General features: G+C 48.3%; 1 protein-coding gene across 1 annotated transcript in view; it reads left to right on the top strand.

Annotated features, from left to right (window-relative positions):
- LOC124593802 (circumsporozoite protein-like) overlaps positions 1–15,509 on the top strand; it is a 175,208-nt gene that overhangs the window by 13,555 nt on the left and 146,144 nt on the right. The gene's annotated exons all lie outside the window — the stretch shown is intronic.

Raw genomic sequence — 15,509 nt, 5'->3', positions numbered from 1 at the left:
AAGAGGGTTGACAGTATGAGAAATAAACTAATTTACGCAAAGCGTATAAACTGAGGAAGTTGTAGAGCCCCACAACACTGTGGTTCAGGAATACAGTAACTGGCACAAACTCAATACTCAAATCGCAACAACGCTCAGCAGCCCTGCTTCCTGAAATCCAGGGATTTATCTATGTGAGAAAACATCTCATTAAATATTGGCAGCGCTCAATCCTCCTGTTGAGTAATAAGCACGTCTAAGGCCGCACAGAATCGTATGGGAAAAATACTAATATTTAAAACCTCGCGGTGCGATCTACCACCTGCCGTCATGGATTGACATGGAGAGTGGAAGCTAATCCGCCACTTCACTAAGGATAAACACTACACGCCTCATTTAAAAGGACGTACGGAACTACTTATTCCTAAGAAGAGAAAGCAGACCTTATAGCCCCAACACTACCAGCGACATTCGCATTGAATCTGACAGCTTCCGACACAGCATTCGCACTAGGACCAGGCCAGGAGGTTACAAGACTTTTAAGCCAGCAAACACATGACGTTGTAAGAAGTCCTAGTAAATATGAAATTACCTGAGTTATTAAGCACACCGCAAATAGGAAAGCTGCTGGTTCTAGTGGCATTCAGCACCTTGTGCTCCAGGATTTCACGAAAGTAAGAGAATACGTCACACACATCAGCAATGCCATCCTACAGTATCAGCAGTTCCCTGCCTTTTGGAACACAGCCTAAGTTCTGGTGTTCAGGAAGCCACGGGAAGACCACTCACTGGCACCAAATTACTGACCTATCGGTCTTCTGTGGTCGCTCAGCATGATTGTTACGAAGGTGATTCTGAAACGTCTCACTAGACACTGCATCACCGAAAGACTGAGACCAGAGCAATTAGGATTAAGGAATCATCACCCCACAACACAACAATCACTCCATGTAGATGAACGTCTTATACAGCTGCTGAAATTCCAACGAAGCTGCAAGGTCTGTGTTCCTGGACATCAGGAGCGCATTCGCTCGTCCACGGCGGAAGGGTGTAACCCGAAAAATCCGCGACGTTTGTTCCTGAAAGAACACATTCCTTGGTTGCTTGGTTTGTGGGACCAGACTACTAGGGCCATCGGTCCCTTTTTCACTAACCTGAAACACTCACAAGGAATGGAGATGAAGAGACGAAACAGGACAGGAAAGACACATTCAGAGACCAGACAAAAGGAATTAAAATGACACCGGTTGTGGCAGTTGTTTGCCGACCATAGAAACAAAAACGGAAAAGCAAAACACCAAGATACGCACTAAGAGCACCCCCTCCCCCCTCCCCCCCCCCCGCACGAATAAAGGTCAATACTAAATTAGCCATTGGAACGTCATCTGATAAAAGTGGAAGAAGCGTATCAGACAACGCAAACGTCTGATTGAGCGGAGTTAAAAGTGGGCAGTCCAACATTCAAAATATGGAAATACGAATGTTATGGTGAACATTACTTAGTACATGAAGTGAAAGGCAATATGTTTTATCTGATGGCAGGAGACATGGTATTAACTATTCTAAATTAGATCTTATAATTACAGTTTAAAGGCTGAAAACGCCAGTGTAGAAATACAAAGGGAGCTGATTAAGTCTGTGAGAAGATAAATAATGTAACATGAAATGTAGTTCATACAAACCATTTTATTAACAAAAAATTATGTTAACTACATTTCATGTTATACCATTTTCCTGCTTGCTGAGTTATTCAGCTTTCTTTGTATTTCCGAAATGGCGTTTCCCACCTTTAAACTGTAATTGTAAGCCCCAATTTATTCAAGTAGTTGTGTCTGCTGCTGTGAGATGAAATAAATATTGCCTTTTACTTTATGTACTTAATAATCTTCAACATAACATTCGTCTTTCCATATTTTGTATGTTAAGTACACTGTTTATATTTGCGGCCACTAGAGGGCTCTTGTGGTGTAGCGTTGTTCTGTCTGCAACTGCTAACACACTCGCTTCAGCCTGATGCTTGACACGTGCAGGAAGCCCATAGTGGCTTGCTTTCAATTTATTCTATTTCCAAAATTTTGTGACCAAAGCATTATCGCTTGATATTTATTTTTATACGTGACATGTAAGTGCTGTTCTTTTTTGCACTCCTTTGTGCTATAATTTTCTAATTATGATGTAGGCCAGTTCCAGTGCTATAGTTCAGATGAATCCACTCATGGCACTAACAGGCGTAGATCAAGATACCTCTTTTTGTGACCGAGTGCTGCTATTGCTGCAAATTTACTCTGTAACCGGTCCCCAGCCACGCAGCCATATTTAAGAAACAGTTAGAAATTTTGTAGGGAGCACATTGTGCTCATGTGGGAGAGATCTAGAAGCTTGTAAAACAATAAACTTGTAGCCTAGATCGCGGGGATACATTTATTCCGTGATTATCGGTTTCAGCGAAACTAAAGCCGCCATAATCGGATCTTAGGACACATACAGGTTACAACATCAAGGCAAACAATGATGATATTTCTAGCTTGCTTTTGTATGTCATGGAGACACTTAACGTTTATAGTGTCATCTACAGTGATGGCCGATATTAAATGGATTTATTGGTATAAAGTTTGATTTATGTTTTTCACTTCATGTTCGTCAGTGGCTTCTGTCTGGCAGTATGTTGCAGCGTCTCAGTCACGTTGCCAAGAACTGGACTGAACCACCCTAAACCTCACGTGTTAACAATCAGCAGCTTATGTCACGTGTTGATAACGAGGTGAGGCTACGTAACTACGCGTCTTACGATCTGACCGACCAATAGGGAGGCTTGGAGGTGGTCAAGTGGGAGTGGAACCGTGACCAGCTGCACGGTGCGGACACGCCGTTCGCTCTCTTCTGCTGACAGCTTCCAAACCGACCAGACGCCCTCTTCACCTGCTCTTTTGGGCGGCTGCTCATTCAGTCTCGGCGGCTTTAACAGGCCTGCTCTTCATTACGGCATTGAAACATCATACTGTTTGAACTATGTTTTGTTCTTCACCTCAACGGGTGCCTACAGCTTTCCCCTCCCGACCAATCCTGCCGTATTAACCGTCATTTCTCTCTCTGACGCCTGCTTGTTATAGGCAACTATTAATATCAACACTGTTTGCCTTGATGTTGTGACCTGAATGTGTCTCAAGATTCGATGATGGCGGCATTAGTTTCGCCGAAATCTGTAATTATGGAATAAAAAGAATTGCTGCGATCTTCGTTACCAGTTTATTGTTTTACGTTTAGGAATGTTCCTGTTTCTACCACAAAGCTTCTTAGATTGAGGGAATAGATCAAGTAAATAAGGGTTTGGAAGGATTCAGAAGGATGAGGGAACCTTTCTTCCCTGTGAATGAAATCGTGCAGCAATTATGACAATCGCCAGCCGTAAAAACTGATTAGTAGAAACCATCAAATAAAGATGAGAAAGGAATTCCAGTGACCCATCGGTTGGTATCTTCGTGTCACAGGCCGACAAGTAGCTCAACTGCTGTCAGCTGAAATAATCGAGGAGGTAAATTCGAAGATAAAAGAGCATATGGCAGATATTTATGTCGAGGAACATATATCACTGCCTGAGACAGAGCGGCTGTAAGCACCAGGGGTCTGACAATCTGATGCCCAATGTTAAACCTAGATATTGGAACGTCTGGTGAGGTATTATGTTTGGTTGGTTTGTGGGATGAAAGGGATCACTCTGCTACGGTCATCGGTCCCTTTTTCCAAAATTTAATAACAGCCACATAGAATAAAAGCAAACAAGGAAAACATGACAGACGACACAGGACAAGAGAAACTGAGACAAAGACCAGACAAAACGAATTAAAATCACACAGAGTGACGGTGGTTGGCTTACCATAGAGATACAAAAAAGGGAATGTCTACCACAGAATGAAAAAACACACTAAAAACCCAGACTAAGATCGTTAGCCAAAGTCCAGAGTCAATACAAAAGGAAAAACACTTAGATTGAGTGATAAAAGCCCCCTGCCCGAATAAAACTCAATAAAAAGCCCGCCATAGCATTTTCATCAGTTAAAAGGGCAGGGAGCGTGTCAGGCAGCGCAAACGTCTGCCTGAGCACAGTTACAAGTGGACAGGCCAACAAAATGTGGACCACTGTCAATGCCGACCCACAGCGACATACAGGGGGGTCCTCAGCGTAAGAAGTGGCTGTGCGTCATCCGTGTGTGCCCATTGCACAGTCGACAGAAAACGACAGACTCCTTGCGACAGACTCGCAAGGAGGGGCTCCACACAGTCGTCGACTCCTTGATAGCACTGAATTTACTGGGCGCACTCAGATCGCGCCATAAAGCGTCCCAAACGCGGAAACTTTGCGGCGTAAGACAGCTCGCAAGTCACTCTCCAGGAAGCCAATGTTCACAGATATATCAATGGTGGCCTCTATCGCCAGGCAGTCAACAGTTTCATTGCCGGGTATCCCAACACGGCGTGGGGTCCTCACGAAGACCACAGAGCGGCTGCAACGAGCAAGAGTATGCAAGGACTCCTGGACAGCCATCACCAGACGAGAACGAGGGAAACACTGGTCGTTAGCTCGTAAACCGCTCAGGGAATCACTACAGAGCACGAAAGACTCAGCTGAGCAGGATCGGATGTACTGTAGGGCACGAAAGGGGGCGTCCAGCTCAGCAGTGAAAACGCTGCAGCCAGCCGGCAAGGATCGTTGTTCATAATGGACCCCTACAGTGAGAGCTTAACCAACACGACCAGCATCCATCGAACTGTCAGTGTAAAAAACCCCGGAGCCCTGAAACAGGGATAGGATGGATAGAAAACGGCGGCGGAAGGCCTCCGGAGGGACTGAGTCTTTCGGGCCCTGTGCCAAGTCGAGCCGAAGGCAAGGGCGGGGCACACACCATGTGGCTGTACGCAGAGGGACCCGAGAAGGAGGTGGAAGGGGGAAAACCCCAAGCCTAGACCGAAGCTCTCCGACGCGGACCGCGATCGTACAACCCGACCGGGGCCGACGATCTGGGAGACGGACGACCGATGGCGGAAACAGGAGACGATAATAAGGATGCCCGGGCAAGCTACAAACATGCGTACCGTAAGCGGCCAATAAACGTTGGCGCCGGAACCGCAGTGGCGGGACACCTGCCACCACAAGTACGCTGTCCACAGGGCTGATCCAGAAGGCAGCAGTGGCAAGTCGTATCCCGCTGTGTAGGATCGCGTCCAGCACCCGCAACAGACATGGGGATGCTGAGCCACAAGCGAGGCTCCCATATTCCAGATGGGACTGGATTAACGCCTGGTAGAGCCATAAGAGGGTAGTTCTGTCGGCGCCCCAGCTGATGTGGATCAAGCATCGCAGAGCGTTAAGATGCCAACAACACATCTGTTTAAGCTGGCAAATATGCGGGAGCCAAGCCAACCGGGCATCAAAAACCATACCCAAAAACTCATGTCTGTCCACCACAGCAAGAGGTTCGCCATCAAGATAGAGCTGCGGCTCAGGGTTAACACTGCATCGCTGGCAGAAATGCATAATGCAGGTCTTGGCAGCCGAAAACTGGATGCCATGCGTTACAGCCCAAGACTGCGCCTCGCAGATAGCACCCTGCAGCTGATGTTCAGGGGCGGAAGTCGTCAGTATACAACGAAACTGAGACAGACATTCCCACCGCCGCAGCGAGCCCGTTAATTGCAATTAAAAACAGGCAGACACTAGGGACAGATCCCTATGGTACGCCGTTCTCCTGAACTTGGGAGGAACAACGGGAAACCGCGACTTGCACGCAGAAGGTACGTTGCGACAGAGAATTTCGTAGGAAAATCGGCAGTCGGCCCCGAAGACCCCAATCATGAAGCGTAGAGAAGATGTGATGGCGCAATGTCGTATCGTACGCCTTCCACATGTCAAAAAAGATAGCGACGATGTGCTGACGGCGGGCAGAGGCCATACGGATGCCTGATTCCAGGCTCACCGGATTGTCTGCAGCACAACGGAATTTACGGAACCCACCCTGGGACAAAGCCAGAAGAACCTGAGGTTCGAGTACCCAACTCAACCGCCAGCTCCCCATGCGTTTGAGCAACTTGCAAAGAATATTGGTGACTCTAATGGGCAGTAGTTGTCCACCTGCAATTGATTGTTGCCAGGTTTCAAAACGGGGATAACAATGCTTTCCCGCCACTGCAACGGAAACTCACTCTCGACCCAAATACGGTTGTAAAGGATGAGGAGGCGTCGCTGGCAGTCCACTGAGAGGTATTTCAGCATCTGAAAGTGGATACGGTCTGGCCCAGGAGCTGTATCAGGGCAAGCGACTAGGGCACTATGAAAATCCCCATCACTGATTTGAACATTGTAATATTTAGGTTGGCGGGTGTGAAATGGAAGGCTCTGACGTTCCACCCGCTCTTTAATGGAGCAGAAGGCCAGCAGGTAGTTCACAGAAGCGGAACTCTGAGCAAAATGGTCTGCTAAGTGGTTCACAATGATGTCGGGATCAGTACGAACTATTCCATACAGTGACAGCACAGGGATGCTGACAGGGGTCCGACAGCCATAGAGCGTCTAATCTTGGCCCAGACCTGCGATGGAGAGATATGGAGGCCAATGGAGGAGACATACCGTTCTCCGAACTCCTGCGTGTGTTGGCAAATGATGCGGTGGGCCCGTTCATGCCGCCATTTAAAGGCGATGAGGTTTTCTAAAGGTGGATGTCACTTGTGACGCTCCGCAATCACAGGCGACCACGAAGGCACAGTCCTCCGCCGAAGGGACCCAGAAGAACGGGGAATGGCAGATTCTGCGGCAGTAACTATACCGGTGGTGACCGAGTGAACCACCGCATCAACGGGGTCATTAGGCCCAATAGCGGCAATGGAGGAGAACAAGTCCCTGTCAGCCTTATTCATAGGACATCTGCAAGGGCGTCTAGAAGAGTGACGCTGTGGCAGTGACAGAAATTTTGGAAAGTGGTCACTACCACACAGGTCATCATGCACACTCAATTCTACAAATGGTGAAAGGCTAGGGCTGCAGATCGGAAGTCTACGGCATAGTACGTGCCATGCGCCACACTGAAGTGTGTGAAGGCACAATCATTAAAAATGGAAAGGTCCAGCTGTGCCAATACATGCTCAATGGTGGCGCCACGACCTGTTGCCACCGACCGACCCCACAGAGGGCTATGAGCGTTGAAGTCGCCCAGTAACAAGAAAGATTGCGGCCATTGGGCTATCAGCGCAGCCAGGACATGCTGCAGAACATCACCATTTGGTGGAAGATAAGGACTGCAGACAGTAACAGCCTGTGGGGACCACCCCCCGAACAGGGACAGCCTCTAAATGTGTTTGTAGAGGGACAGACTCGCTGTGAAAGGAGTGAAGGACATAGATGTAGACTCCACCAGATACACTTTCATAACTGCCCGGTTCCTATAATAACTCCGATAGCCACGAATGGGGCGGGGGGTTCGGTTTGCCACACACCAAGTTTCATGATGAGCAATGCAAAGGCAAGCGTGAAGGCTGAGAAGTTGTCTGAGCTTGTCACGATGGTGGAAGAAACTGCTGCAGTTCCACTGGAGGATGGTAATGTCCACGGCTGAGAAGGGCGTGAAGGGACTGGGGAACCAGATTACGCCTCCGGGACCCCTGCTGCAACTGAGTCACCACCTGTACGACAGCCATCCATTGCGACCGAGGGACTGGCGAGATCCAGGTCCTCTGCGGACGCCAGAATCTCCACCTCATCTTCGGACGCAGAGTGAGAAGGTTGCGGTGGGACAGGTGCCACCGCAATGTCAGTATGCTTGGGAGCCTTTTTCTTGGTCTGCTTTGCGCGCTGTGCCTTAGGTGGCTCTGGCTGGGAGGGCCGCACCGGGTCAGTCTCAGGGACTCAAGACGACCGCGACGCCCTACGACCAGCGACCGGTGGTTGTTTCAGATACTTGCAGGTGTCTACTGTGCCGCTGGTCGGAACTTGTGAATGGAGGTCACCAAGGGACCCCTTCCTTGGGAGAGTAGCCGAAGAAGTCTTACGCTTCTCCGGCTGGGAAGGTGGAACTGATGTCCCCGATGGTTGAGGGGGTGTTGCTCCTGAAGTAGATGGAGCAGGAGCAACAGGGTGTGAAGTGCCCCCCACAAGCAAGGGGGCAGGTGTGGGACTTCGACTCTGAGAGCTGACTGGAGGGGATGGAACTGTAGCAGGAGTGACAGTTGCGGCATAAGAAGCTGTCATGCGCACCGCATGAAGCCGATCATATTTCCGCTTAGCCTCAGTGTACGTCAGGCGGTCGAGAGTCTTTATTTCCATGATCTTCCGCTCCTTCTGCAGAATCGGACAGTCTGGCGAGCAAGGCGGATGGTGCGCACCACAGTTCACACAGATTGGAGGCGGGGTACAGGGATGATCAGGATGGGATGGTCGACCGCAATCGCGACAGACGAGGTCGGAAGCACAGCGTGAAGACATTTGGCCGAATTTCCAACACTTGAAGCACCGCATCGGGGGGAGGGATATATGGCTTGACATCACAATGGTACACCATCACCATGATGATCTCAGGTAACGTGTCACCCTCGAAGGCCAAGATGAAGGCACCGGTGGCAACTTGACGATCCCTCGGACCCCGGTGGACGCGCCGGATGGAAGATTGAGACTGCAAATAGTAACAGCCGGACGCGTCTGGACCCAAACAGTGACAACCTCAAAAGGTGTTTGAAGAGGTACACACTAGCTATAAGTAGAGTTTCAAGATGTCGACACTGATTCCACCAGATATCTTTGCACAACCAGCCTGATTCTTATAATAAACCCGACAGCCACGGAGGGCTGGGCTTCACAAAGCCGGAAACAAAGTTTTCTGGAGAGCAATGCAGAAGAAAGGATGAATGCTGAGAAGTAGTTGGAGCTCAGCAAAGAAGTTGCAAAAAACCACTGCAATTATACTGGATAATGACATTGTCCATGGCCAAGAAAGGCGTCAAGGGACCAAGGTGGCAGATTACGCCACAGGGCCATCTCTGCCAACGAAGGAGAGCCTCAATCGACAATCACTGCGTCAGAGGAAGAGGCCAAACCAAAATCTGCAAATCTTCCTCAGACTCAGAAGTGAGTAGTAACAGTTGTTAGAGGCTACCTGAACCTCTTCCATGGTACCTAGGTTATTCTTTTTCCTCTCCTCCCACCCCCTCCCCTGCTCCCTAGGAGGAACCTGGAATGGAGTCTCAGACGGAGATACAGGGACAGTGGAAGAGTGGGAAGCTCTTCTATCTGCCAGCCATGGCTCTTTGAGCCACTGACTAACGTCAGATTTTGCACGGAGGATGTTTTTGAAGATAGACTTCCAAGGGACCATTTCTGCATGAGAGAAGTTGGAGGGGGCTGGTGTGTCGCTAAGGGGTGAGGGTGTAAATTTTGGGGTTTGGTCTCTCAAAGGAGGTACCTTGGGAATACCAGAAGAAACAGTGTCCCCCATCACAGACAAGGGGGTAGAGCCAGGGCGACCCGAAGGTCCCACTGGAGGCTTAACAGCCACAGGGAACATACATCGCCACTAGTGACAATCAAATCGCAGTCTCATAATACGATGTACTCATCTGCACAGGTTGAAACCTTTCGTATTTCCTCTTCACATTCTAATAGGTAAGCCTGTCAAGTGTTCTGATTTCCATGATTCGTGGCTCCTTAGGAAGAACAGGGCAGTCAGGCGAGGAGGGGGAGAGATGCTTCCCAAAGTTGACAAGTGGGAGGAGGCATACACAGTGTGCTCGGGAGCTGAGACAACTGCAATCCCAGCATGTGGAGCTGGAAGTACATGTGACCAAATCTCCAACACTCTCTCAGATCTCTATCACAAGTACTGCATAGGGCAGGAACGTATGGTTTCATGTCACAATGGTAAACCATCACCTTGACCCTTTCAGGGCACGAGTCACCCTCAACAGCCAAAATGAAGGCACATGTGGCAATCCTGTTGTATTTGGATCCCCAATGCAAGCGTCAGATGAAGTGGACATCCCATCGCTCTGAGTTAGTGTGTAGCTCCTCATCTGACAGCAAAAGGAGGTCGCAATGGAAAGTAAGACCCTGGACCAAGTAAAGGCTTTTATGGGAGTAGACAGGATGGGATATCACCAAACCTGTCACAGACGAGCACCGCCAGCGACTAGACTGAGGAAGCCCCTTGGATCAAAATCGCCCCATTGCACATTTTAGATAACGCCGCCATTTCCCCAAACCTATCTTCAGGATCGTCTATGAAGAACTGGGGCTTCATTGCCTGGAATGTCTCTCCATCAGTCCTGCTGCAAACAAGGTACCGAGGCGAATACAGCTCACGAGATCGAGTCGCCCAACGGTCCTCCTAATTCGTTGCCAAGGAGGGGAATAATCGGGTATCATAGGTTGCAGCAGGAATTTCATTTCGTACGCACATTGAGCCTCCTGGGGCCAAGCTACCACCAGCTTGAGTCGATTTAACCCTTTTTATTGTGGGTCATCTTCCCTGATACCACCCACTCCAATCAGGGGCTTTCCCCACAGGCGCCACTTAAGCGCAGCAAAGTCCACATGGTGGGATGGCCATTGCCAGGATTTCTCGGGCCCCAGAAAGGATGGGCACAAACACCTTGGCATAGGTTGTGAGGTCGCACCTCGGGCATCAGCAGTGCAATCCCTGTGTTGTCAGGGGGCTACAATCAAGAGGGTGCTTCACAACGCCACGAAGACAGACTGACTACTGCGCTGGATTTCGGGTGACAAAAATGGTCTAGAATTGTCGGAGGCATAAAGGATAGTACTGCGCAAGGGAAGACAAGTAGGCAACCTACAAGGCTGAGGGGGCTAGCCCGCCACATGACAAGCAGCACGCAAGATCCCAATGTACGATGGGCGAACAAAAACCATCATGTAAGGCGTCCTTCCCCGAATGGCACGCACTGTCAACAGAAATTTACCGAATGCGGAGGTCAAACCCGAGAGGGGACTATCACAGAAACGCCACAACGTTGGAGACTCCTTTAAGTCGCCTCTTATGACAACAGGAATACCTCGGGCCAACATGAAGTAGCTGAGGAGCAGAAACTTTACTTAAAGCAACATGTGAAAGGAATTTTAGTCACGCATTATCTCTTACTGTCCTAAGCTCAAGAACTCCACAATGTGAATAACATATTGGGCAAGAGCATCTAAGAAACTAAAAGCAAAGGTAAGGAAGACAGGACCGATATGCTTGTGAAGAAGGTGCAGCCAGGGCCTTAGGCTCTAAGTGAGGAGAAGCACAGCCATTTTCACCTGAAAGTTTCTGAGAATTTATAGCCAACATGAAATCTGGATGTAACGAAACAACTAGATACCATTTAACTATCATTACCCCAATTGTGGAGTCCACGTGTTGAAGCTGTGAGGTGACTGCTGTGTAAAGTAGTTTCACCACAAACATCTTAAGATCCCAGTGAATATTGCAGCTATAGCTGAACTCATCTAAGCAACATTGACAGTACACGTTGGACATTATGTCACCATGTAATCCACGTAATTTTGTTAAGCCTGCTCGCAAGTCGACTACTACAGAATAACAGGATGACGGTGACTGAGGCCACTGAGTGTCTTCATGATGGTTTCTTCGTCTGTGTAAAATTTGGGACAAAATAAGATTTTATTGTACCGGGTGTATAGGAGTAAGTTGAGAAAATAATAGGACTCCCAAGAAATTGGGTAGTTTTAACATCATGCGACACTCACTGAGATCCGTCTGCTTTTATTAAGGTGTGTTAGAAGTGAGAGAGGACGCAATGGAAAGTGACCCATTCCTATTATATGTGAAACGAAGAAGTCAATCACGCTGATAGTGCAGATGTAAACCCTTTTTGCGTGAAATTTTGTGTATCTTGCACATCTTATCTGTCAATGACATATGATATAATACAAAATCTAACAGCTCCATGGTCTTTACACGAAGAGGAATATCTCATATACAAGGCAGTTGGCTAGTTGCTAATAGTTGTATTCAAACAAACCTTCTTACAGCTACCACAAGCGCAGTGCAGAAGGACAGTTTCCTACAGCTTCCCCGCCGTCAGCTTACGAAAACCGTCTCCCACAGATAGCGCGGGTCGATGCAAAATATGTCACCCACTAACCGAACACTACAGGAAAAATAAAAAGCCTAAGTGCGCTGGAATGGAATCAGTAAGAAAAGCATCAGACTCTCTAACTATGAGTGTCCTTATCCGAAAGAAGGTGACGCGTTATGTTGGCCTACATACCTAGAAGTCAAGCCATTTCGAGAGGCAAAAGGAAAGACATCCGTACTGCAGCAGACCAATAGCAGTCCATATGCGTTCTCAGTAAGAGCTGCTGGAAAATACACGCATTCTAGGAGAAAAACACTACGTGAAAACGTGAAAAGGAGTGCACCGTGTACGGAGAAGTAGTAGTCAACAGCCACACGTAAGTAACTCCGTGTACCTCTGAGGAGCAACTGACAAAGACACGCCGCACACTGTCATAAATCGATCGTTAAAATACAGCACCAGAGATATCTGTGGATGAGATCAAATCATCCACAACGAGTAGTACTTTGTCAGGTGAAAATGTACACCTGAATGAGAACACAAGAACCGCTGCATTGTGTAAGTACCACATGACTTTCTGAACACATCTCAAAGGAACAGAACGACAGCGAAGAAGAATGTTTCACCAGAAGAGCTTGTACCACGCATGAGGAGTGATTCTGACATTCTAAAAATCTTAAAAATATTAACTCGACTTTATAAATGCGAAGAACTCTCGCAAGAACATCCAGTATCTAGAGCACGCTTAACTGATGTAAAAGAATTGCATATTGCATCAAAAACAGGCAATTGTCAATCGAGCAGTAATCTTTCAGATACAGTGTTCCGGAAAATGAACTGCAGTTCTACTATGTTCTTCCACTCAGCCGAAGAATTCCATACTCTAGATCACACAGAACTCTCATTATCAGAAGATCGATTTACACCTGCAGGTTGGCTTTCTGTAGCAGTGACTACTTCTACAAGCCGAAGTCAGTCGAAATGATTTCCTGAAATCCTACGAGGTCAATTTACATATAGCAACACACTTGTTTTTCTACTGAAATTAACTGAGATTTCTTATTTGACGAATTGCAAACACTTGCCAAGTGTTCATGTAGTTTACAGTACGTGTTTGATGTTGGGTAGTACCAAGAGAGACGTACAAAAATCAAGGAAGCATCATAGAATTGTGAGGTGATACCCAAATTTCGAGTAAATATAAGGTTTCCTATATGTTTCAATGAACGGCAAGCTTTGTCACCATGGAAGTTGTCAGTGTTTTGTTTTTGTTTTTCTTTGTTTTTTCGTTTGGTTTTAGGGCGCAAAACTGCTATGGTCATTAGCGCTCGGTCCGTGACTTAAGAAACAGTAAAAACCGAAAATGGAAACCAGCAGCAATAAGAACGAAACTCAAAAAATTGGAGAAACTACAAGCAGAAGGAAGGCTTAAAAGTCCACTACAGAAAGGGGTTGGTTGTCAGCAAAAAAAGCTTCAAATGACTGACGTCATTTCACTGGCAACAATAAACTCGAGAAAACGATCGACCGAGCACGTCTCATCTGCTAAAATTGACGATATATCAGGCGACAGCTGTAGACGGGCGCGTAACGGAGTAAAATAGGGGGCACTCAATTAAAGGGTGTCTTACCGTCCACAGCTGAGAGCAATGGGGACAGAGTGGGGGAGGATCGCCGCTTAAAAGATGTCGATGGCTAAAAAGACAGTGCCCTATCCGGAGTCTAGCTAAAATTACCTCCTCCCGACGACGCGTTCGGGAGGAAGAGGTCCAAGCGCAAGGAAGGGCTTTCACTTCCCGCAATTTATTATGGGGAAGTGTTGACCAATGCGCATGCCATAAATGAGCAACTTGGCGACATAAACCGCTCCATAGATCGGTGAAGGGAAGCGACTGAATAGCTGGCCGAAGAAGAGAGACTGCAGCCTTGGCCGCTATATCGGCCGCCTCATTCCCACAGATACCAGCGTGTCCCAGGAGCCAGAGGAACACCACTGAGACGCCCCCCAGGTGGAGCAAGCGCAGACAGTCCTGAATCCGGCGGACCAGAGGGTGCACAGGGTAAAGAGCTTGGAGACTGAGGAGAGAGCTGAGAGAATCTGAGCAGATTACGTTCTGTATCCGCTGATGGCGGCGGACGTAGTGGACAGCCTGGAGAACAGCGTAAAGCTCCGCAGTATAAACCGAACACTGGTCGGGAAGCCGAAAGTGATTTGGGGTGTCGCCAACAATATAGGCACTCCCTACACCTAACGATGTTTTCGAGGGGTCGGTGTAAATAAATGTGGCGTCAGTCATTTGTGCACATAGAGCAGCAAATGCCCGACGGTAAACAAGTGTAGGGGTACCATGCTTGGGAAATTGACATAGGTCAGGGAGCAAGCAGATCCGGGGACGGAGCCAAGGCGGTGCTGTACCCCAAGTTGTCAAGAAGGTTTTAGGAAAGCGGAAGGAAAGAGAATGGAGCAGTTGACGGAAGCGGACTCCCGGGGGTAGTAGGGAGGAGGAGCGGCCTGCATACCCTACATCAAAGGAGGCGTCGAAAAAAAGGTCATGGGCTGGTTTAGCAGGCATGGAAGACAGATGGCTAGCACAACGACTCAGAAGGACTGCCCGCCGATTGGACAGCGGAGGTTCAGCAGTCTCAGCATAAAGGCTTTCCACAGGGCTGGTGTAAGAAGCTCCAGACACTAAACGTAATCCACGGTGGTGGATAGAGTCGAGACGCCGAAGAATAGACGGCCGAGCAGAGGAGTAGACTATGCTTCCATAATCCAATTTCGAGCGCACTAAGGCGCGATAGAGGCGGAGAAGGACCACTCGGTCCGCTCCCCAGGAGGTACCATTCAGGACACGGAGGGTGTTAAGGGAACGCAGACAGCGAGCCGAAAGATAGGAAACGTGGGAGGACCAGCACAGTTTTCTGTCAAACATAAGACCCAAGAATTTAGCGACGTCCGAAAACGGAAGGTTGACAGGACCTAGATGTAAGGAGGGCGAAAGAACTCCTTACGTCGCCAAAAATTAACGCAAACGGTCTTACTGGGTGAGAAACGGAAGCCGGTTTCGATGCTCCACGAGTGGAGGCGATCGATACATCCTTGAAGACGTCTTTCAAGAAGGCTGGTCCGTTGAGAGCTGTATTAGATCGCAAAATCGTCCACAAAGAGGGAGCCCGAGACATCAGGAAGGAGACAATCCATAATTGGATTTATGGCAATAGCAAACAGTACAACACTTAGCACGGAGCCCTGGGGTACCCCGTTATCTTGGGAGAAAGTACGGGAGAGAGTAGTGTTCACCCGCACTCTAAATGTGCGCTCTGCCATAAATTCGCGAAGAAAAAAGGGGCATCCGACCTCGAAAGCCGCAAGAGATTAGTGTGCGGAGGATGCCTGTCCTCCAGCAGGTATCGTATGCTCTCTCCAGATCAAAAAAATATTGCTACTGTTTGGC

Source organism: Schistocerca americana, chromosome 2 (genome assembly GCF_021461395.2).
Source record: "Schistocerca americana isolate TAMUIC-IGC-003095 chromosome 2, iqSchAmer2.1, whole genome shotgun sequence".
Classification (NCBI taxonomy): domain Eukaryota; kingdom Metazoa; phylum Arthropoda; class Insecta; order Orthoptera; family Acrididae; genus Schistocerca; species Schistocerca americana.
Note: the sequence above shows the minus strand (reverse complement) of the source record. Positions and strands in the feature narration are given on the sequence as shown.